Source organism: Pristiophorus japonicus, chromosome 18, assembly GCF_044704955.1.
Source record: "Pristiophorus japonicus isolate sPriJap1 chromosome 18, sPriJap1.hap1, whole genome shotgun sequence".
Taxonomy (NCBI): Eukaryota; Metazoa; Chordata; class Chondrichthyes; family Pristiophoridae; genus Pristiophorus; species Pristiophorus japonicus.
In genome coordinates this window covers 40,584,509-40,608,015 of record NC_091994.1, presented here as the reverse complement: position 1 = coordinate 40,608,015, position 23,507 = coordinate 40,584,509, and the positions used below count along the sequence as shown (strand labels likewise).

The 23,507-nt window shown below is 44.5% G+C and overlaps 1 long non-coding RNA gene across 2 annotated transcripts in view; it reads left to right on the top strand.

Moving 5' to 3' along the window:
* LOC139229217 (uncharacterized) overlaps positions 1 to 22,632 on the top strand; it is a 46,054-nt gene extending 23,422 nt beyond the window's left edge. Inside the window, exons 2-4 of one of the 2 annotated variants that reach the window (XR_011587690.1) lie at positions 16,368 to 16,523; positions 21,213 to 21,372; positions 21,781 to 22,632. This is a non-coding gene — a long non-coding RNA (uncharacterized lncRNA). Of the gene's footprint in view, positions 1 to 16,367; positions 16,604 to 21,212; positions 21,373 to 21,780 lie in introns of both variants that reach the window. The other variant, XR_011587689.1, reaches the window with a different exon arrangement.
* Positions 22,633 to 23,507: the final 875 nt, after the last annotated feature.

The following is a 23,507-nucleotide window of genomic DNA, read 5'->3' as shown; positions in this document are numbered from 1 at the left end:
TGTCAGTATCTGGACTGACTGCTGCTGTTAACACCAACAGATGCAACCAATCAAAGGCAACTCAGAAGTGAACAGTGTATACTTTCGTCATTAAGGTAAAGGTTGTTTCTGCTCAAAATGGAGCACATTTACTACTTTTGCCATTCAGTGTCAGCATCAGTACTTTTGGGTCAGGTAAAACACTGTTAAATGCAGGGGTAGGTTGCCGGGGGCCTCTACACTGCTCAAAGTATTTCAGCACCAAACTTAAAAGTGGACTTTGACATATTCAAGAAGGGATATCCTGTGATTTTTGAGTGATAATTCGATTAATGCACAATTACAGCCAGCTTTTTCTCTGGGATCATACCAATTAAGAACTGGATTGGGACTAGCCTACAGCCTTACAGACAGAGATCAACTTCATTCCATCACTCTGGGTTAGATGTGAACCCAAGTCCACAGATAAAAGGTCAGCGTCTTAAATTTCGGCCAAAAGTTGCGGTCGGAGGCTTCCCTCAGGCAGATGCCTCCGACCGAATTTCTTTTACAAAAGGTGGTCCCGGAGGAATGAACACTTCGGCTCCGAGGTCTAGATGCGCAGGCCAGCGCAGAGGCCCATACATTCCAGGAGCATAAGCGCTTCCTGAGATCATGTGGGCCTGGACCACCAATCACAATCTAATATTCTCATTCATGGTAATGGAAGCTCCGAGCTCCCATTACTATCAATGAGAAAACCTACAAGAACAAAAAAACCACACACATAAATAAAAAGAACACTTCACTTTTTTTAAAGTAATAGAAATTAAATTAAATTCAATGTTTTATAAAAATATATATTTTTTTGATTTTTTAAAATGTTTTAATAGTGTTGAACATCGACTTATCTTCATGGGTAAGGTTTTTAATATACAAGTAACCAATAACCTCCTCAAGGGCAATTAGGGATGAACAATAATTGCTGGCCTTGCCAGCGACGCCCAAATCCCTGGAACGAATTTTTTAAAAATGTATTTTTTTCTATCTTTTAAAACTCTTATGCTGGTTATGCCTGCTTTTAACAGGTGTAAGAGTTTGAAGGACATTCGCTGGGCAAGAGTTGGGCAAGTAGCCAAACTCTCCACCCGCAGAGGCCCTTCTCCCAGGGAGGCACGCGATCTGTCAAATGACAGATCGCAAGTGCCGGGTTAAGGAGCGTGCGCTTGGCGCGCCTAAACCCGGAACTTGCGAGGCCTCATCGGGCACGTGCGCACATCATATACATCCAGAGAGGCCGCAATTTATGTCACCCAATACTCCTTTAGAGTGCTGTCAACAGGGGTCAGATTACAGTTGTAATACTACTCAAACTTTGCTCTTGTGGTTTATGATCCTTCCTGAAACACTTGAATTTAATTATCTCCAAGTGACTGTTAATTTCCATTCACTGGTGTATTTTTCAGATGAAGCCATAAACCACATGGAAGAAACTGATAGCAGAAAGAAAGAATTTGCATTAATATAGTGCTTTTCACAACCTCTGGAGGTCTCAAAGCACTTTACAACTAATGAAGCACTTTTGAAGTGTAGTTACTGTTGTAATGGGACATGGGGCAGGCAGATTTGTGCACAGCAAGCTCCCACAAACAGCAGTGAGAGAAATGACCAGATTATCTGCTTCAATTTTGTTGATTGAAAGATAAATATTGGGCAGAACACTGGGAGAACTCTCCTGCTCTTCATCGAAAAGTATCATAGTTTATGTCCACCCGAGGGGCCCTAAAATCGCATCTGAAAGATGGCACCTGCAGCAGTGCAGCACTCCCTTAGTACTGTACTGAAGTGTCAACCTGGATTAAGTGGTGGTTTCTCCAGAGTGGGGTTTGAATCCAACACCATATAACTCAGAGACAAAACTTCTACCACTGAGCCAAGGCTGACACCTTATGATACAAGCTAGTTGACTGTTGATAACATAGGAGATATTGCTTTCATTACGATCTAAGGGAGGAAGAGCTATGACTAGTATGGGAACATGACAAGCAGCACACACACGGGCAGCACTGTAACTTCAGAAATTACAGAGCCAATTTATGTATGAGATCTGAGATAATCTGCCGAGCTGCTTTGTTGTCCTCTCTTACTTACCAGGTAATGTCTTGCTTATCTTGCAAGCATCTTTGTAGCTGTGGTAAGATTTTGAAGTCTTTCTCTCAGTTAAACTCAGTGACAGCAGATCTAAATTGGAATTCAATATTCACTTTTCATTTATCCTTCCCTGCATTTAATCCTGATTGGCCTTTAACAAGGTCTTAACAAGCAGAAGACTATTTTTGTGAACTTGTTGCCAGATTTCCTGAACCCACTTCAGGATAGAAACAATCCCCTGAACGACGCCAAGTGCAGACAAATATTCTGTTACTATTCCAGATTGCACGGTTGTTTACTCAGGGGGAAATTGTCCTCCGGGCCATTTGAATGAAATGGAGAAGTACCACCAGAATAGATGGGGCGGAGAATGGGGCAATATTCGGCACTTTTGTGGAAAGAAATGAACGGGGCGGTATTGGCGGAGTGGGACAGTAACCTTTTGCGCTTGCAGAAATTAAAAGGGCAATGTCCCAATCGTTGTTGAGGCCACCCCAACCAGGCGGGTACTAATTTCCGCCCCGTTACCGGCTCAAAGAGATCCTTAAAAAAGGGACAATTACGGCTCCCTTATGTTTACTTTTTTATGAAGTTTATTCAGCACAGGAAAATATGATCCCAAGAGCTAGAATTGGACTAATCAGGCAGTCCTTGTCTGAGACAACGCCACAGGTCTTAGCAGCGAATGGGCCTGTTCCAATTGCCTAGCTAAAGCGGATCTGCTGGAGGAATTTCAAACTGGACCAATCACTTTCCCACATTCGAGAACAAATATGATTAAATATATCCAAGAATGCGATCAGGAGAGTATATTCCACTAATGAATCCCACTTGGGATATATAGGATAATTTTAGACAGTCTGCTCTCAGACTTCAGGTTAAAACTTGTTAGCCGAGGATTCCAAAGTAAGGTAGAATGGGATTCTGGGGTGGAAACTAGTGGGGAGATGAGTCAGACAGAAATTAGACTCTGATTGGTAGAGAATGCAGCAAACTCTTTGGGAGAGGCAGCAATCTAATGCAGAATATAAAACCTGGCACTGCTTAAAGGGGCAATGGAGTAGCACCAAAGGAAGAACTTGATCCTGGCAGCAACAATAGCAGGCAAGCTGATAAGAGAAGAAACCAACCTCAGAGAGTCAGAGCTGGATGTTCTGTTGACAGAAATTCAAACGAGGAGGGTTCGGGAGATCTGTGAAACAGGTCATCCAAACTTTGTAAATGGAGATCGCAGTTTCATTGAGTGAAACATCCCCAGGACTTGTTTTCAGTGCAAGATGAAGTTGAACAACCTCACCATAGAAGCCAAGGTAAGTTACCCGCTGCCTGCGTCCTTATTTATATTTATACGTGTATCTCCCCCTCAAACTGGAAGCAATACGGTGGAGGAGGATTTCCTGGAGTGCATAAGGGATGGTTTTCTAGACCAATATGTCGAGGAACCAACTGGGGGGGAGGCCATCTTAGACTGGGTGTTGTGTAATGAGAGAGGTTTAATTAGCAATCTCGTTGTGCGAGGCCCCTTGGGGAAGAATGACCAGAATATAGCGGAATTCTACATTAGGATGGAGAATGAAACAGTTAATTCAGAGACCATGGTCCAGAACTTAAAGAAGGGTAACTTTGAAGGTATGAGGCGTGAATTGGCTAGGATAGATTGGCGAATGATAAGGGGTTGACTGTGGATGGGCAATGGCAGACATTTAGAGACCGCATGGATGAACTACAACAATTGTACATCCCTGTCTGGCATAAAAATAAAAAAGGGAAGGTGGCTCAACCGTGGCTATCAAGAGAAATCAGGGATAGTATTAAAGCCAAGGAAGTGGCAAACAAATTGGCCAGAAATAGCAGCGAACCCGGGGACTGGGAGAAATTTAGAACTCAGCAGAGGAGGACAAAGGATTTGATTAGGGCAGGGAAAATAGAGTACGAGAGGAAGCTTGCAGGGAACATTAAGACAGACTGCAAAAGTTTCTACAGATATGTAAAGAGAAAAAGGTTAGTAAAGACAAACGTAGGTCCCCTGCAGTCAGAATCATGGGAAGTCATAACGGGGAACAAAGAAATGGCAGACCAATTGAACAAGTACTTTGGTTCGGTATTCACTAAGGAGGACACAAACAACCTTCCGGATATAAAAGGGGTCAGAGGGTCTAATAAGAAGGAGGAACTGAGGGAAATCCTTATTAGTCGGGAAATTGTGTTGGGGAATTTGATGTGATTGAAGGCCGATAAATCCCCAGGGCCTGATGGACTGCATCCCAGAGTACTTAAGGAGGTGGCCTTGGAAATAGCGAATGCATTGACTGTCATTTTCCAACATTCCATAGACTCTGGATCATTTCCTATGGAGTGAAGGGTAGCCAATGTAACCCCACTTTTTAAAAAGGAGGGAGAGAGAAAACAGGGAATTATAGACCGCGACATCGGTCATGGGTAAAATGATGGAATCAATTATTAAGGATGTCATAGCAGCGCATTTGGAAAGAGGTGACATGATAGGTCCAAGTCAGCATGGATTTGTGAAAGGGAAATCATGCTTGACAAATCTTCTGGAATTTTTTGAGGATATTTCCAGTAGAGTGGACAAGGGAGAATCAGTTGATGTGGTTTATTTGGACTTTCAGAAGGCTTTCGACAAGGTCCCACACAAGAGATTAATGTGCAAAGTTAAAGCACATGGGATTGGGGGTAGTGTGCTGACGTGGATTGAGAACTGGTTGGCAGACAGGAAGCAAAGAGTAGGAGTAAATGGGTACTTTTCAGAATGGCAGGCAGTGACTAGTGGGGTACCGCAAGGTTCTCTGCTGGGGCCCTAGCTTTTACATTGTACATTAATGATTTAGACGAGAGGATTAAATGTAGTATCTCCAAATTTGCGGATGACACTAAGTTGGGTGGCAGTGTGAGCTGCGAGGAGGATGCTATGAGGCTGCAGAGTGACTTGGATAGGTTAGGTGAGTGGGCAAATGCATGGCAGATGAAGTATAATGTGGATAAATGTGAGGTTATCCACTTTGGTGGTAAAAACAGAGAGACAGGCTATTATCTGAATGGTGACAGATTAGGAAAAGGGGAGGTGCAACGAGACCTGGTACAGCAGGCGGTTAAGAAAGCAAATGGCATGTTGGCCTTCATAGCGAGGGGATTTGAGTACAGGGGCAGGGAGGTGTTGCTACAGTTGTACAGGGCCTTGGTGAGGCCACACCTGGAGTATTGTGTACAGTTTTGGTCTCCTAACTTGAGGAAAGACATTCTTGCTATTGAGGGAGTGCAGCGAAGGTTCACCAGACTGATTCCCGGGATGGCGGGACTGACATATCAAGAAAGACTGCATCCACTGGGCTTGCATTCACTGGAGTTCAGAAGAATGAGAGGGGATCTCATAGAAACGTTTAAAATTCTGACGGGTTTAGACAGGTTAGATGCAGGAAGAATGTTCCCAATGTTGGGGAAGTCCAGAACCAGGGGTCACAGTCTAAGGATAAGGGTTAAGCCATTTAGGACCGAGATGAGGAGAAACATCTTCACCCAGAGAGTGGTGAACCTGTGGAATTCTCTACCACAGAAAGTAGTTGAGGCCAATTCACTAAATACATTCAAAAAGGTGTTAGATGTAGTCCTTACTACTGGGGGGATCAAGGGGTATGGCGAGAAAGCAGGAATGGGGTACTGAAGTTGCATGTTCAGCCATGGACTCATTGAATGGCAGTGCAGGCTCAAAGGGCCGAATGGCCTACTATTTTCTATGTTTCTATGTTTCTATTCATTGGGTTCTCTGTACTTCAAGGCTATATCCTGAGGCAATAGTCACTTCTCGCACCCTCATCATCATAGGCAGTCCCTCGAAGCGAGGATGACTTGCTTCCACGCCAAAAAGGGATGAGTTCAGAGGTATTTCAATGAAGGACCTAATATTCCAGGTCCTGAACTACATGTTGAAGGGTGGAAGATGCCTGTGCGTGGAATTTTTTAACGTGGGGTGGCCGTTGCACCCCAGCCTGTTGCATCTGCGACATACCGATAAACTCTCTCTCACTGAATGCTGTGCATGAGCACCCCTCCCCAGGTGATAACAGTTGTCCTGACTAGCTTTGTTAGAAGCTCATGGCTTGAGCTGTAATAATAAAAGGCATAGCCAAAACTTCACTGCTGTACTCATGTCCTCTTCTCTTTTATCACAGGTGAAGTGGCGCATAAAACCGCTAATCTCAGGCTAGAGATGGTGAACCGGGTCCCAGACAAGTTTGCAGCGATTTGGCACTCCCTCTGAATTTATGGCCTAACCCTAACCCTAATTTCAGGACTGCTATGTAAACATACAGCACTTTGGGAGGCTAATAAGGAAAGGATATACACATTAAGCGGTAGGCCACTTAATAGTGTAGATGAACAAAGGGACCTTGGAGTGCTTGTCCACAGATCCCTGAAAGTAGCAGGCCAGGTTGATAAGGTGGTTAACAAGGCATATGAAATGTTTGCTTTTATTGGCCGAGGCATAAAATATAAGAGCAGAGAGGTTATGCTTAAATTAATACTTTGGTTAGGCCACAGCTGGAGTATTGCGTGAGGTTCTGGTCGCCGTATTATGGGATTGAAGTGATTGCACTAGAGCAGGTGCAGAGGAGATTTACTAGGATGCTGCCTGGAATGGAGAATCTTAGTTATGAGGACTGATTGGATAGGCTGGGTTTGTTCTCATTGGAACAGGGGAGGTTGAGAGGAGACCTCATTGAGGTGTACAAAATATTGAAGGGCCTGGACATAGTGGATAGGAAGGGTCTATTTCCATTGTTGGAGGGGTCTATTATGAGGGGGCATAGTTTTAAGGTGGTTGGTGAAAGATTTAGAGGGGATTTGAGAAGGGGGGGCTTCTTTACGCAGAGGGTTGTGGGGATCTGGAACTTGCTGCCTGGAAGAGTGATGGATGCAGAAACCCTCACCACTTTTAAGAGATGGTTGGATGGGCACTTAAAGTGCAGCGACCTGTTGGGTTACGGGCCTAGACCTGGTAATTGGGATTAGACTGGATGGCCTTTTGTTGGATGGAGCAGATATAATGGTAACTACTGCAGGGAATTGAATTCGGCCAGGGTGATCTCCTGGACTAGTTTCAATCGCCTGGATGGGTCGGAGAGGAATTTTCCCAGATTTTCTCTCCCTAAATTGGTCTGGGTTTTTATCTGGTTTTTGCCTCTCTCAGGGGATCGCATTTCTCCGGTTGGGGTGGAGTGTAGAATGTTTTTGTATAAGTGGTGTTGCAGTTGTGGTGAAGTGGATTGGTTGGGCTGGATTCTCTGTGCCTTTCCATCATTGTTCAGAGGTTTATATGTAACCTTTAGGGCTGCTGACCAAGGCCTTGTGGCTCTTTGTCAGCCAGCGTGGACTTGATGGGCCAGAACGGCCTCCTTCTGCGCTGCGAATTTCAATGTTTCTATGTTTCTATATAGCTGTACATTAAAGGGAATTTAGTGAAATAGCTATGGGTGGGTTGGAGATGGGAATCATAAGCTATGGCAAAAGAGTATCATAAGCTTGTTCCTCAGGAACCAGTTGTACGATGTAGTGGGATATCTATAAGCACTATAAACAGCCACTCCCAACTAGACCTAATGATACTGGTACTCACATCTGCTTTATATTGATGCAAGTCAAGTCAGGTACAGTACTGTGGAAAAGTCAGAATTTCTGATGGAGGGCATCATTCCATCATTATCCTATCATTTCCATAGATTGGCCAGCCTTAAAACAGTCCTACTTAAACCTGCCCCCATATTTACTGGAATGTCCAATGCAGGAAAGGGCAGAGCTTTCAAGTGTCTGAGTCCTCCCCGGTACTCCAACCCCACGGAACAAAATCTGCCACTTTTACGTGATTTCTGAGCATATTAATGAATCCAAGTTTGATCCCCTCCTCTCCTGTTGATGCCAACTCTAGGCTACTGTTCCATGGTCATTGTCTCTATCCACTTACATGGCTATTCTATGGATTCTAATAGCTAAAACATTATTGAACTACTGGATTGTAGGGTTGAATTACAGCTGAACTCAATCCCACCCTAAGGCTAACAAATTTTGCTAAGGCAGATTATTGATCAGGAGCAGCAGCCTTAGCTGATAGGGAGGCTTAGACCAATTCCAGTTGTCACTTCAGCGAAGAATATCTGACTCAACGCAGACTAGGGATTCAACTTGGAACCTCCTTTATCTGTGGTGATCCAAACTCAGCTGCCCGTGTCCTAACTCACACCAAGTCCCACTCACCCATCACCCCTGTGCTCGCTGACCTATGTTGGCCCTCGGTTAAGCAGCGCCTCGATTTCAAAATTCTCATCATTGTTTCCAAATCCCTCCAAGGCTTCACCCCTCCCTATCTCTGTAATCTCTTCCAGCCCCACAACTCCCCGAGATGTCTGCGCTGCTCTAATTCTGCCCTCAGGAGCATCCCTGATTATAATCACTCAACCATTGATGGCCTGCCTTCTGTTGCCTAGGCCCTAAGCTCTGGAATTCCCTGCTTAAATATTTCTGCCTCTCTACCTCTCTTTCCTCCTTCATGACACTCCTTAAAACCTACCTCTTTGACCAAGCTTTTGGTCACCTGCCCTAATTTCTACTTATGCGGCTCAGTGTCAAATGTTTTTAATCTCATAATACTCCTGGAAAGCGCCTTGGGACATTTCACTACAATAAAGGCGCTATATAAATACAAGTTGTTGTTGTTGTTGTTGTATGAATCGGTACCACCTGGACAGTGCAGGTGCTAATCCATTGGGGATTATAAAGGTAACTATTCTATTGGGGAACATAAGGGTAATGCTTTAGTTAACATGTCACAACCACAATAGAAGATGAAATCAATCTTCAAGAGGCATTTTGTACGGGTTTATTGTCTTTTTACAGATTGCACAATGTGATGCTTTCAGTCAGAAATTAGAAAGGGACACATCAGTAATCCTGTAATCTAGGAGTTCAGTTAATAATAGAACTAATTCTGACACAACAATTGGAATCTGCAGGGAACAATCTTGCCTGTGGGTTTTTTTTGTTCTGCATTTTTACTCTTTGCTTCTGTGAACTGAACAGTACAGATATTGGCACTGAACCAGGTTCAATCATTTTAATTTAGAAAAAATAAATTGGATGGATGGCATCTCTTGTTGGGTGGTGACTTTCTTCATAATGTAGGATTTACTACAGGTGTAAAACTTTACAAATTCCTGCCTTCTGAAGAAGATAGTAATCTCAGGATTGCTACCAGTGTCACGTGCTAGTCAGAGTAGAAATCGCAGGATAACTAAAATGAATACGTGGCTTGAGGAATGGTGCAAGAGGGAGGGATTCAAATTCCTGGGACATTGGAACCGGTTCTGAGGGAGGTGGGACCAGTACAAACCGGAAGGTCTGCACTGGGCAGGACCGGAACCAATGTTCGAGGGGGAGTGTTTGCTAGTGCTGTTGGGGAGGAGTTAAACTAATATGGCAGGGTGATGGGAACATATGCAGGGAGACAGAGGGAAATAAAATGGGGGCAGAAGCAAAAGAAAAAAAGGAGAATAGTAAAAGTAGAGGGCAGAGAAACCCAAGGCAAAAATCAAAAAGGGCCACATTACTGCAAAATTTTAAAGGAACAAAGAGTGTTAAAAAGACAAGCCTGAAGGCTCTGTGCCTCAATGCGAGGAGTATTCATAATAAGGTGGATGAATTAACTGCGCAGGCAGCTATTGACGATTATGATATAATTGGGATTACGGAGACATGGCTCCAGGGTGACCAAGGTTGGGAACTCATATCCAGGGATATTCAACATTCAGGAAGGATAGACAGAAAGGAAAAGGAGGTGGGGTAGTGTTGCTGGTTAAAGAGGAAATTAACACAATAGTAAGAAAGGACATTAGCTTGGATGATGTGGAATCTGTATGTGTGGAGCTGCGAATACCAAAGGGCAGAACACGCTAGTGGGAGTTGTGTACAGACCACCAAACAGTAGTAGTGAAGTTGGGAATGGCATCAAACAAGAAATTAGGGATGCATGTAATAAAGGTACAGCAGTTATCATGGGCCACTTTAATCTACATATAGATTGGGTTAACCAAGTTTGGTAGCAATGCGGTGGAGGAGGATTTCCTGGAGTGTATTAGGGATGGCTTTCTAGACCAATATGTCGAGGAACAAACTAGAGAGCTGGCCATCCTAGACTGGGTGTTGTATAATGAGAGAGGACTAATTAGCAATCTTGTTGTGCGAGGCCCCCTGGAGAAGAGTGACCATAATATGGTAGAATTCTTTATTAAGATGGAGAGTGACAGTGTTAATTCAGAGACTAGGGTCCTGAACTTAAGGAAAGGTAACTTCGATGGTATGAGACGTGAATTGGCTAGGATAGACTGGCAAATGATACTTAAAGGGTTGGCAGTGGATAGGCAATGGCAAACATTTATAGATTACATGGATGAACTTTAACAATTATACATGCCTGTCTGGAGTAAAAATAAAAAGGGGAAGGTGGCTCAACCGTGGCTAACAAGGGAAATTAGGGATAGTGTTAAATCCAAGGAAATAAATTGGCAAGAAAAAACAACAAACCTGAGGACTGGGAGAAATTTAGGATTCAGCAGAGGAGGACAAAGGGTTTAATTAGGAGGGGGATAATAAAGTATGAGAGAAAGCTTGCAGAGAACATAAAAACTGACTGCAAAAGCTTCTATAGATATGCAAAGAGAAAAAGATTAGTGAAGACCAACGTAGGTCCTTTGCAGACAGAATCAGGTGAATTTATAATGGGGAACAAAGAAATGGCAGACCAATTGAACAAATACTTTGGATTTGTCTTCACTAAGGATGACACAAATAACCTTCTGGAAATACTACGGGTTCGAGGGTCTAGTGAAAAGGAGGAACTGAAGGAAATCCTTATTAGCCAGGAAATTGTGATAGGGAAATTGATGGGATTGAAGGCCGATAAATCCCCAGGGCCTGATAGGCTGCATCCCAGAGTATTTAAGGAAATGGCTCTAGAAATAGTGGATGAACTGGTGGTCATTTTCCAATAGTCTATTGACTCTGGATCAGTTCTGGATGGACTGGAGGGTAGCTAATGTAACACCATGTTTTAAAAAAGGAGGGAGAGAGAAAACGGGGAATTATAGACTGGTTAGCCTGACATCAGTAGTGGGAAAAATGTTGGAATCAATCATTAAGGATGAAATAGCAACGCATTTGGAAAGCAGTGACAGGATCAGTCCAAGTCAGCATGGATTTATGAAAGGGAAATCATGCTTGACAAATCTTCTGGAATTTTTTGAGGATGTAGCTGGTAGAGTGGACAAGGGAGAACCAGTGGATGTGGTGTATTTGGACTTTCAAAAGGCTTTTGACAAGGTCCCACACAAGCGATTAGTGTGCAAAATTAAAGCACATGGTATTGGGGTAATGTATTGACGTGGATAGAGAACTGGTTGGTAAACAGGAAACAGAGAGTCGGAATAAACGGGTCCTTTTCAGAATGGCAGGCAGTGACCAGTGGGATGCCACAGGTTTCAGTGCTGAGACCCCAGCTATTTACAATATACATCAATGATTTAGATGAAGGAATTGAATGTAATATCTCCAAGTTTGCAGATGACATTCAGCTGGGTGGGAGTGTGAGCTGTGAGGAGAATGCTAAGAGACTGCAGGGTGACTTGGACAGGTTAGGTGAGTGTGCAAATGCATGGCAGATGCAGTATAATGTGGATAAATGTGAGGTTATCCACTTGGTGGCAAAAACAGGAAGACAGAATATTATCTGAATGGTGACAGATTAGGAAAAGGGGAGGTGCAATGAGACCTGGGTGTCATGGTACATCAGTCATTGAAGTTTGGCATGCAGGTACAGCAGGCGGTGAAGAAGGCAAATGGCATGTTGGCTTTCATAGTTAGTGGATTTGAGTATAGGAGCAGGGAGGTCTTACTGCAGTTGTGCAGAGCCTTGGTGAGGCCATACCTGGAATATTGTGTTCAGTTTTGGTCCCCTAATCTGAGGAAGGATGTTCTTGCTATTGAGGGAGTAAAGCGAAGGTTCACCAGATTGATTCCTGGGATGGCAGGACTGACATATGAGGAGAGACTGGATCAACTGGGCTTGTATCCACTGGAGTTTAGAAGAATGAGAAGGGGTCCCATAGAAACATATAACATTCTCACGGGATTGGACAGGTTAGAGGCAGGAAGAATGTTCCTGTTGCTGGGAAGTTCCAGAACCAGGGGTCACAGTCTAAGAATAAGGGGTAAGCCATTTAGGACCGAGATGAGGAGAAACTTCTTCACTCCGAGAGTGGTTAACCTGTGGAATTCTCTACCACAGAAAGTTGTTGAGGCCAGTTCGTTAGATATATTCAAAAGGGAGTTAGATATGGCCTTTACGGCTAAAGGGATCAAGGGGTATGGAGAAAAAGCAGGAAAGGGATACTGAGGTAGAATGATCAGCCATGATCTTATTGAATGGTGGTGCAGGCTCAAAGGGCTGAATGGCCTGCTCCTGCACCTAATGTCTATGTTTCTATATTAAGCATGTGCTAGCCCAACTAAAGAAAGACCTTTAGTTTTCTAATATTGCTTGAGAGCACAAAAGAGCAAGAATGTACATGTGTGTTTTGCTTTAGTAAACTGTAGAACCTTGTCTACTCTGTCAGACAAGATTTGTTCCGCTTCCTTGTGGATACCAGTTAGTTCTGAATTCTCTGAACCCTTGTAGATTGATTTTCGAATAATTTTTTTAAATCTCTCTTGAGATCCCTTTCTTGTTTCTGTGCTTCCTGTCTCCTGCTTTCTGGCATAGACCTGGAATATATCATCCCCATAGAACACCTTTGACCAGCTCCGAAGCCATGGACCACTAGATTTTTCCTTTGCATTGACAAACCTAGGAGAACGGCCAAGACCCTCAGTGTAGAGCACCACCAAGATTGAAAATAGCACTTGAGAAGCTGAGATAAATTCGGAAACAGTGGTTAGATGATGTGAAGCAAGGGTTTTCAATTCTGAAGTAAACAGGTCTGCAGTTTTAAGGTTGTGCTAGAGTTTTGATGGTCTGATGATTCTTGGTTTCAATACAGGGAAAAGAAGAAGAGTTTAGAAAAAACATAGGAGGAACAGTAGGAAAATATGGAAGAACACTGAGAATAGCAGTGTAGACAAAAGAGAGAAAGAGGAGAAAGGTTACAATGGATACAGAGAGGTTGGAGGCCAGAGATGATGGAATTTAGTGGCAAGCTTTTTCTTGCATCCCGTCAAGGAATCCTTGAAAGATGCTTCATTCTTTTCTATAAGCACAATGATTACACTAAGATGGTGATTAAAACATTTAGGTTTAGCCAGATTAAAAGTTAAAAGTTACCTAGGATAGCAGTATCAAAATGCCAGTGTCTATATTTTTGAGTTATATGAGATTATTGCTAGAGATAAAATGAAATGCTCATGATATGATAAGGACATAGCAAAACATGGTAAAGAAAGACTTGCATTTTATATCGGGACTTTCATGACATCAGGATGTCCCAAAGAGCTTTACAGCCAATGAAGTACTTTTTGAAGTGTTGTCATGTAGGAAAGGCGGCAGCCAATTTGCGCACAGCAAGCTCCCACAATGTGATAAAGACCAGATAGTCTGGTTAGTACTGATGTTGGTTGAGGAATAAATATTGGCCAGGTCACTGGTGAGAACGCCCTTGCTCTTCTTTGAAATTGTGCAATGGGATTTTTTGCATCCACCTGAGAGGGCAGACAGGGCCTCAATTTAACACGTGGGGGAATGAATTTGCAGCTCCTACGGGCACATACGAGGTGCGCTTGGCCCTTGGGCCCACGCATGTTCCGGGTTTAGGCACGCACTGCTAGAATTCTCTTGACAGATCGCCAAAAGTAAAGGGCCTCCGCAGGCGGAGAGTTGGTCTATTTGCTTAATTCTGACCAGTGAATGCCCTTGGAATTCTTATGCTGGTAAAAGCAGGCATAAGGCCCGCTTTTACCAGCATAAGGCCTGCTTTTATCAGCATAAGGCCCGCTTTTATCAGCGTAAGAGTTTAAAAAAAAAAGAAAAAGAAAATGTTTTCACTCATTTAAATATTAAAAACCATGTCCATTAAGGTAGGTTTATTTTTAACCCTGGTAAAACATATTAAATTTTAAAAAAAAATTTGTATAAAGAACTTAATTAAGTTGCAATTTAATTAATTTAAAAAATATAATGTGTTTTAAAAATGTATTTAATGAATTTGTGTGTTTTTGGGGCTATTCCCACTCATATTTATGGCAACTCCGTAGAAACAGAATACACCATAAGTATGAATGGGGATGCCCCTACTTTCATTAGTTGGGCCGGCTCACATGATCCTGGGTCCCCTGCGAAACGCCTGTACTCCTGGGATAAGTAGCATCCACGCAGGCCTACGCACAGTGGCCCAGGACTGCAAGTCACCGAACCTCCCGGGCCATTGGATAAGTTAATTAATTTTTTGCAGGTCGGAGGCATCCGCCCATGGAAAGCCTCCGACCGCAAAATGTGGGTCATTATCTGAAAGACTGCACCTCTGACAGTGCAGCAAATCTCCCTAGTAAGGCATGGGGCTCTCCAAAAAGGAGAAAGTAGCACAGTTTTTAAAAAAATGCCACATCCTCACTAAAGCCCAGGGGTCAGTGCAGTGTCCAATTTTGTTTCTGATCTCTAGATGATTTCGACTTGGGCATAGGCAGCAAGATATCAAATTTTTGTTGACACAAAAGTAGGAGGTTTGGCAAACAGCAAGTGGGACAGGGGGTGAAATGGGCAGATAGGTGGCAGGTGCAATTTAATCTTGAGAACTCTGAGTTAAAATATTTTGGGCAGAAAATCAAGAATTGGACGTATAAGCTCAATGGAAAAATGCTGAAGGATGTGGACAAGCAAGAAGATTAGGCGGTTCTATAATTTCCTAAAAGTAGTAGATAAACCATAAAAATGCCTGTAACATTTTGAGGTTTATAAATAGGGGGAATAGAATACAAAAATTGATACATTTGTACAAGTTAATGGTTCGACCACGATTAGAGTATGATGTGCAGTTTTTGGTGCCCCCATTACAAACCTATCGAGAGGTTGTACAGTGTAGATTCACCAGTATAATCAATGGGGTAAAAAAACTATTGTCTGTGGAGAGACATAAGATTTGTTCTTATTTTAATTTGTTCTCAGGGTATGGGCAATGCCAGCAAGACCACAGTTCTTGCCCACCTCTAGCTGCACTGAGAAGGTGGTAGACTTTCTCCTGGCTGGTAGTGTTATGCTCTTACAGCTTGCTAAGTCACTTCAGAGGACATTTTGAGTCAACCAGATCAGACAGGTCTTTAGTTAACCTGCTGAGTTTTACAACAATGGTTTTCATGGTGGCAAACTAGAAATGAACATATTTATTGAATTCAGTTTCACAATTTGCCATGGTAGGGTTTTGAATTTATAACCTCTGGGGATGCAAGCCCACAACACTACCATAGCTTTTTATAAAAACTATTTCCACTGAAGCAGAGAAGCCTAAGAGGAAATATATCAAAGGCTTTTTTAAATTATGAAGCATTTTGATATGGTGAATATTGATAACCAGTCTCCTCTAATTGGGGAGTTAGGTGCAGATTCACATATATATATATATATATATATATATATGAAAATCCTCAAGGCTTCTCCCAAGATATCCATTATAACTCTAGCAGAAGACTGGTGATACCCCCACAGAAACAACGGAGACCCAGTCACTTCAGGTCCCTGCCATTTCCAGAAGTTTACTTGTAAGGAGAGGAACTTCCAACTATCCTTTACAAGGCAAATGATGGGCTGGAGACTGGGCCAAGGATGGGGACAGCACTAAGCTGGTAGTCCCTGGTCTTGGCCGTGGAAGGGAACCAGGCATACAAATGGCAGCTGGTACCTCCAGTAACATGAGAATGAAGATTGGGCTAAATTTTAGGCCCCCAGACATTTTAGGTTCTCACAAACCCTACCACCAGTAACATTTTGTACACTTATTGACAGCAAAGCTAGCTGCATTTGCAACACAGCAAAATGCGCTTTCAGTGCTGTTTTACACACAGTGATGGATCCATTTATGCTCAAAGAAACAAAGCAAAGTGCTGATGAATTAGATGGACTGTCAGCAAGGAATTGTGATGCCAGCCACCTGATTATTTGGATTCACTTGGATTAGGTTCAGTGAAGACATTAGACCTTACACTTTGTTCACTAGGGCCCAAAAAATGGGCGATGTTCCAGCCTTAGCAATGTTGCAGCCTTTATGAACGGGTGCAGTGGCTAGCATCGCAAGACCTGAGCGGGCGCGGGAGTACAAAGGGCGGCAGCAGTTTGGAGCAGCGGCAGATCGGAAGCAGCTAGCTGCGACAGGGTAAGAGAAAAAGTTCAAAAAAATCAAAAATCGAAGTGTGAGGTCACAGCCAAGCAGGCCAGTGATTGGCTGGTGGATTGGTGAGTATTTTTCTTTTCTTTAAGAAACCTTGGGCATTGTTGTAAGTTAGGAACTACAATTAAATATATGTGATCTTTATTATCTAAGGAGAACCAGTTAACTAAATCAGCTGTTTGCTGAGTTGCGGCTGGGTGTGTTGTGCTAAGGTTTAGAGTTTAGTTCTCTTCGATAGTTGCAAGTGTAACTCGAGGGATGGCAGTGCAGCTCAGTCCGTGGATTGCACATCTTGTGGCATATGGGAAATCCTGGATGCTTCGCGCAGCTGGGGTCACTGCGGTGAATCTGCGAGACTGAGAGCAATGTGGATAGCACATTCCTAGAGGTGGTCACCCTGCAGCTTAAGAGTGTGCAGGCAGATAGGGAGTGGTGACCACCAGACAGAAGAGGAGGACTAGGCAGGTAGTGTCTCTGAGTCCATCTTGCTCCCCAACGATGGTGGCTCTGGGGAGTGCAGCCAGAGCCAAGTCCACGGCACCACGGGTGGTTCAGCTGCACAGTGGGGGAGGAAGAAGAATGGAAGAGCTATAGTGGTAGAGGATTCGATAGTCAGGGGAGCAGACAGGCGTTTCTGCGGCCGCAAACATGACTCCAGGATGGTATGTTGCCTCCCTGATGTCAGGGTCAAGGATGTCACTGAGCAGCTGCAGGGAATTCTGGGGGGAGAGGGTGAACAGCCAAAGGTCGTGGTCCACATCGGTACCAACGATTTAGGTAGGAAGAGGGATGAGGTCCTGCAGGCAGAGTTTAAGGAGCTAGGAGAGAGATTAAAAATCAGGACCTCAAAGGTAGTAATCTCCGGATTGCTCCCAATGCCACGAGCTAGTGAGTACAGAAATAGGAGGATAGAGCAGATGAATACATGGCTGGAGAGATGGTGCAGGTGGGAGGGCTTTCGTTTCATGAGGCATTGGGACTGCTTCTGGGGGAGGTTGGACCTGTACAAGCCGGACGGGTTGCACCTCAACAGAGCCAGGACCAATATCCTCGTGGGGGGGAGGTTTGCTAATGTTGTTGGGGAGGGTTCAAACTAGCTTGGCAGGGGGATGGGAACCTGAAAATAGATTCAGTAGGGAGGGAAGTAAAGCTGGAATTAGAAAGCAAAAATAAAGAAAGTGAGTTTGAAGGAGAGAGGAAACAAGCAGGAAAAAAGGGTAAAAACACAAATGTAAAGGCACTTTGTCTAAATGCACGTAGCATTTGTAACTAAATAGATGAGTTGATGACACAAATTGAGACAAATGGGAAGATCTGATAAACCATTACACAGACATGGTTGCAAGGTGACCAGGACTGGGAATTAAATATTCAGGGGTATTTGATAATCCGGAAGGACAGACAGAAAGGAAAAGGAGGTGGGGTAGCTCTATTGATAAAGGATGGAATCACTGCAATAGTGAGAATGGATATTGGCTCAAATGATCAGGATGTTGAAACAGTTTGGGTGGAGATAAGGAATAATAAAGTGACAAAGTCATTGGTGGGCATAGTCTATAGTCCCCCAAACAGTAGCAACTCTGTTGGTCAGAGCATAAACCAGGAAATAGTGGGGGCTTGTTAAAAGGGAATAGCAATAATCATGGGTGATTTTAACCTCCATATTGATTGGACAGATCAAATTGGTCAGGGTAGCCTTGAGGAGGAGTTCATAGAGTGCATAAGGGACGGGTCCCTTGAGCAGTATGTAACGGAACCAACCAGGGGGCAGGCTATCTTAGATCTGGTTCTGTGTAATGAGACAGGATTAATAAACAATTTCCTAGCAAAGGATCCCCTTGGAATGAGTGATCATAGCATGATTGAATTTCAAATTCAGATGGAGGGTGAGAAAGCTGGATCTTTAACCACGTACTAAGTTTAAATAAAGGAGACTATGAAGGTATGAGGGCAGAGTTGGCTAAAGTGGACTGGGAAAATAGATTAAAATGTAGGACGGTTGATGAACAGTGGTGTACATTTAAGGAGATATTTCACAACTCTCAAGAAAAATATATTCCAGTGAGGAGGAAAGGGTATAAGAGAAAAGAGAACCATTCATGGCTAACTAAAGAAATAAAGGACGGCATCCAATTAAAAACAAGGGCATACAAAGTACTAGTGGGAGGACAGAAGACTGGGTAGCTTTTAAAAGCCAGCAAAGAATGACAAAAAAAATGATTAAGAAGGGGAAGATAGACTATGAGGGAGAGAGAAAACAGGGATTTATAGACCGGTTAGCCTGACATCGATAGTGGGGAAAATGTTGCAATCAATTATTAAGAATATAATAGCAGCGCATTTGGAAAGCAATAACAGGATCGGTCCAAGTCAGCAAAATCTAGTCAGGCAGAGTCAGCATGACTTTATGAAGGGGAAGTCATGTTTGACAAATTTGCTGGAATTCTTTGAGGATGTAACGAACAGGGTGGATAAAGGGGAACCAGTGGATGTGGTGTATTTGGACTTCCAGAAGACATTTGACAAGGTGCCACATAAAAGGTAACTGCACAAGATAAAAGTTCACGGGGTTGGGGGAAAAATATTAGAATGAATAGATGATTGGCTAACTAACAGAAAACAGAGAGTTGGGATAAATGGGTCATTCTCTGGTTGGCAACCAGTAACTAGTGGGGTGCCGCAGGGATCAGTGCTGGGACCTCAACTATTTACAATCTAAATTAACGACATGGAAGAAGGGACTGAGTGTAACATAGCCAAATTTGCTGATGATACAAGGACGGGAGGAAAAGCAATGTGTGAGGAGGACACAAATAATCTGCAAAAGAACATAAACAGGCTAAGTGAGTGGGCAAAAATTTGGCAGATGGAGTATCATGTTGGAAAGTGTGAGGTTATGCACTTTGGCAGAAAAAAAATCAAAGAGCAAGTTATTATTTAAATAGAGAAAGATTGCAAAGTGCTGCAGTACAGCGGGTCTTGGGGGTACTTGTGCATGAAACACAAAAGGATAGTATGCAGGTATAGCAATTGATCAGGAAGGCCAATGAAATCTTGGCCTTTATTGCAAAGGGGATGGAGTATAAAAGCAGGGAAGTCGTGCTACAGCTATACAGGGTATTGGTGAGGCCACATCTGGAATACTGTGTGCAGTTTTGGTTTCCATATTTACAAAAGGATATACTTGCTTTGGAAGCAGTTCAGAGAAGGTTCACTTGGTTGATTCCAGGGATGAGGGGGTTGACTTATGAGGAAAGGTTGAGTAGGTTTGGCCTCTACTCATTAGAATTCTGAAGAATGAGAGGTGATCTTATCGAAACGTATAAGATTAGGAGTGCGCTTGACAAGGTGGATGCAGAGAGGATGTTTCCATTGATAGGAGAGACTAGAACTAGAGGGCATAATCTTAGAATAAGGGGCCGCCCATTTAAAACTGAAATGAGGAGAAATTTCTTCTCTCAGAGAGTTGTAAATCTGTGGAATTTGCTGCCTCAGAAAGCTGTGGAAGCTGGGACATTGAATAAATTTAAGACAGAAATAGACAGTTTCTTAAACGATAAGGGGATAAGGGGTTATGGGGAGCGAGCAGGGGAGTGGAGCTGAGCCCATGATCAGATCAGCCATGATCTTATTGAATGGTGGAGCAGGCTCGTGGGGCCGTATGGTCTACTCTTGCTCCTATTTCTTATGTTCTTATGATCGCTGGAACATCGCCCATTTTTTGAATTGCGATTTTCGGCTCGGCGTTAGCCCAGCGATGTGAAATGGGTGAAGCGATAGCCCAGCGATGGCCAAGGCAAAAGCTTCCCTAGCAACGGCCTTCTGCGCACATGCACATTTTTTTTTTGGTGGCCATATTTTCCTGTGTTTCGGGAGGTGAGGGGTCATCCACACATGCGCAGAAGGGGGAGAGAGATAGAGAGAGGAGAGAGAGGAGAGAGAGAGAGAAACAGAGAGAAAGAGAGAGAGGAGGAAGGCAGAGACAGAGAGGTGAGAGAAAAGAGAGAGAGAGAGAAAGAAAGACAGAGAAATATGTCTGACAGTGATGAAAGTGGGAGAGATGTGGAGACGGGGAGGAAGAGGGCCAAACCCTTCTCCGAGGAGTCCAATGAGGCCCTCGTGGTGGAGGTGCACTACCGCTGGGCCCAATTGACCAGGGGGGAGCATGATGGGAAACCAGCACCAAGGGCTTACCGCAGGTTATGGGGTGAGATAGCTGAGGTCGGCTCGTCTGTGTCCCACGAGCCCAGGGGCTCCGACCAGTGCCGCAAATGCTGGACAGCCTCGTTGCTTCAGCAAGAGTAAGTACGACTTTATATTTTAATGATGCACATTCTAAGTATAATAATCATTATAATGATAATTCTCCTGGATTGAATGTAAGCTTGTTATTCTAACTTCTATAACATATATCATCCCCGCTAAGAACTGGACAGGGCCATGAACCTGTGCCCATTTTAAGTCTCTCTGGCTGCTGTTACTTACACAGGGGCCCAGCATGGACTGGGGGAGAGCTGCCTTTGTTCACTGTCTGGCCTGGGACACTTTTGGACAGAAGCTACTGTCATTGAATTGTGAACACAACCCCTATTAGCATATAATGTTTGAAACTGTTGTGTATAAATGACATAACCTAGTCCAGTAGCTTATGCCATGCTCTATTCCTGTTTGCAGAGGAAGATATCTCATGATCGGGCTCAGCAGAGGTGCACCGGGGGAGGCCATGCTGTAATACAGACCCTCACCGAGCTGGAGGAACGTGCTGCAGCACTAGTGGGGGCCCTCAGTTGAGCGGTCACCACCCGTGGTGTTGCCGGACCATCGCATGCGCCACGTGAGTAATGTGTCAAGCAGTGTAAGTGCTATGTGACATCATTTCATTCTCATATCTTCGATGAATACTGTCATGTTATGCATGCGGCCTCTGTGTGACTCTCTGCCACACTCGGGTCGACAACATAAGAACATAAGAGCAGTCCATCTGGCCACCTGTCCCCTTCTCTGCCCGCACCCCATAAACCCTTGCTCCCTTATCATTCGGTCTATCTGCGACCGATCCAGCCTCCACAGCTCTCTGGCGCAGTGATTTCCACATAGATGTCATGCCATAGGTACCACCATATGATGCATTAATATGTAATGTTTCTCTGTCACATTTACGGGATGAGTGCTGTTCCGCCTACGTCTGCCAGCACGGCGCAACAATGCTTTCTGCTCTAACAATCTCCATTGTGTCTTGCAGCTTTACCAGCTCCAGAGGTGCAATGGGAGGACAGACGCTCACATGGACGTGACCCACTGCATGTGTCATTCACCACGGGTGGTGAAGAGGAGGAGACCACCGAGCCCGAGGAGGAGGAGGAATACCTGGAGACAGAGGAGGATGCCCCTTGCATCCTTCTGTCTGGGGAACCTGCGGCTACGAGGGGATCCTAACTGAGGAGGTACCGGAACCAAGCGGCATGCATTTGGCGACTCCACAGCGCACATTGGTGCTGTCGCAGACCCCACGGAGGCCGGGTCAGCGGCTTGAGGAAAAGCCTACCCTGGACGACCTCGTGGAGCGCCTGGCACGACTGTGTGAGGAGCCTGTTGTGATCCAGCGCGAGCAGCTCCAGGCGTTTGTGGGGTTCGCGAAGGAATTCTCCCGGGTGTCTGCTCGCCAAGCGGAGGCAACGCAGCAGATGATCCTGGAGTTGCGTGGAATCTCCTCCTCCAACGATGCCGTGCGGCATGCATTCTTGGCGGTACACAGCGCTCACCCTGAGCTCCCGTGACCACAAGCACCAGCACACAGGCGGGTCCAGAGGATGCACCACCTCCTGACTCGGAAGGCGATCCCCCTGTTTTGTCTTCCCCGCCAACAGTCCCCCGACAGACGATCGTCCCAGCATGTCCCCAGGAAGTCTTGCCATTGCCCACTGCACGCCGGCCTTGCAGCAGTGCCCGGGGACCAAAACGGGTGGGTGAGGCAACGACACGGGTGGGTGCAGGATCTGGAGGGAAACGTGGCCTCAGGTAGGGAGGGGGGTGCACTCTTTTTAATATTGTTCCTATTGTTCACATTTACTGTTGGTGTTGTCGTTTCACTGTTGGGGTGTGAGATGGGTGGTGGTTGGGAGGGTGTTTTGGTGTTTGTAATTGAAAAATTACGTTCAAAAGTTGTCATCTTATTAAAGCCATTTTATTTCACATTACAATTGTTGTGCAGTGTCTTCTAATAATGTAAGTTAAAATAGAACAGTAATGCAGCTGTTGTTAAACAATGTTCAGGCTAGACCAAGTAAGTATGAAATATCACTTATTTATATAAATATAAGAAAACGGCTAATTGTGAGTGTATCTACTTTTAAAAGGCCCTAAATAATTCACAAACTCTCTAAGCTCCTGTTTAAGAGGCCTCCTGTCTTCCTCCGACGTTCAAAGTGGCGTCCGTAGTGCCGAGGTCCGTGAGGAAGGCCAGGCAATAGCAACTATTCTCCAACGATGTTCTCGGCGAGCGATCAGCCCGGTGATGTGCCGGTGATGTGCCGGTGATGTGCCGAAAGTTGGGCTGGGCGATGTGTGGATGATCACCTCAGCGATCACCTCAGCGATGTGAGCCGAAAGTTGCGCCGGGCGATGTGTCGGCGATAAGCTCGGCGATGTGTCCAACTTTCCATTTTTGGGCGATATCAGCCCTTTTTTGGTGATATATGGGCACTAGCCCAGCGATGTGAAGTGGAAAGTCTAGCCCGTAACCTCAATGTATTCTGTGTCAGTGCCGGCTAATGACAGCATGCAGCTATGCTAGCTTTACCGGAATCTGTTTTGGTAAGCGTGTGGAATTATTTCAGAGGAATCTGGCTGAGCTAAGAGTCCAACGACACAAAATACTGTTCCGGGAAAAGCACAGGAGACATCCTAATGGGCCCAAGTTACCACACGATAAAAAACGGGCAATCCTCCAAGCTGGGCATCCGTTTTTCG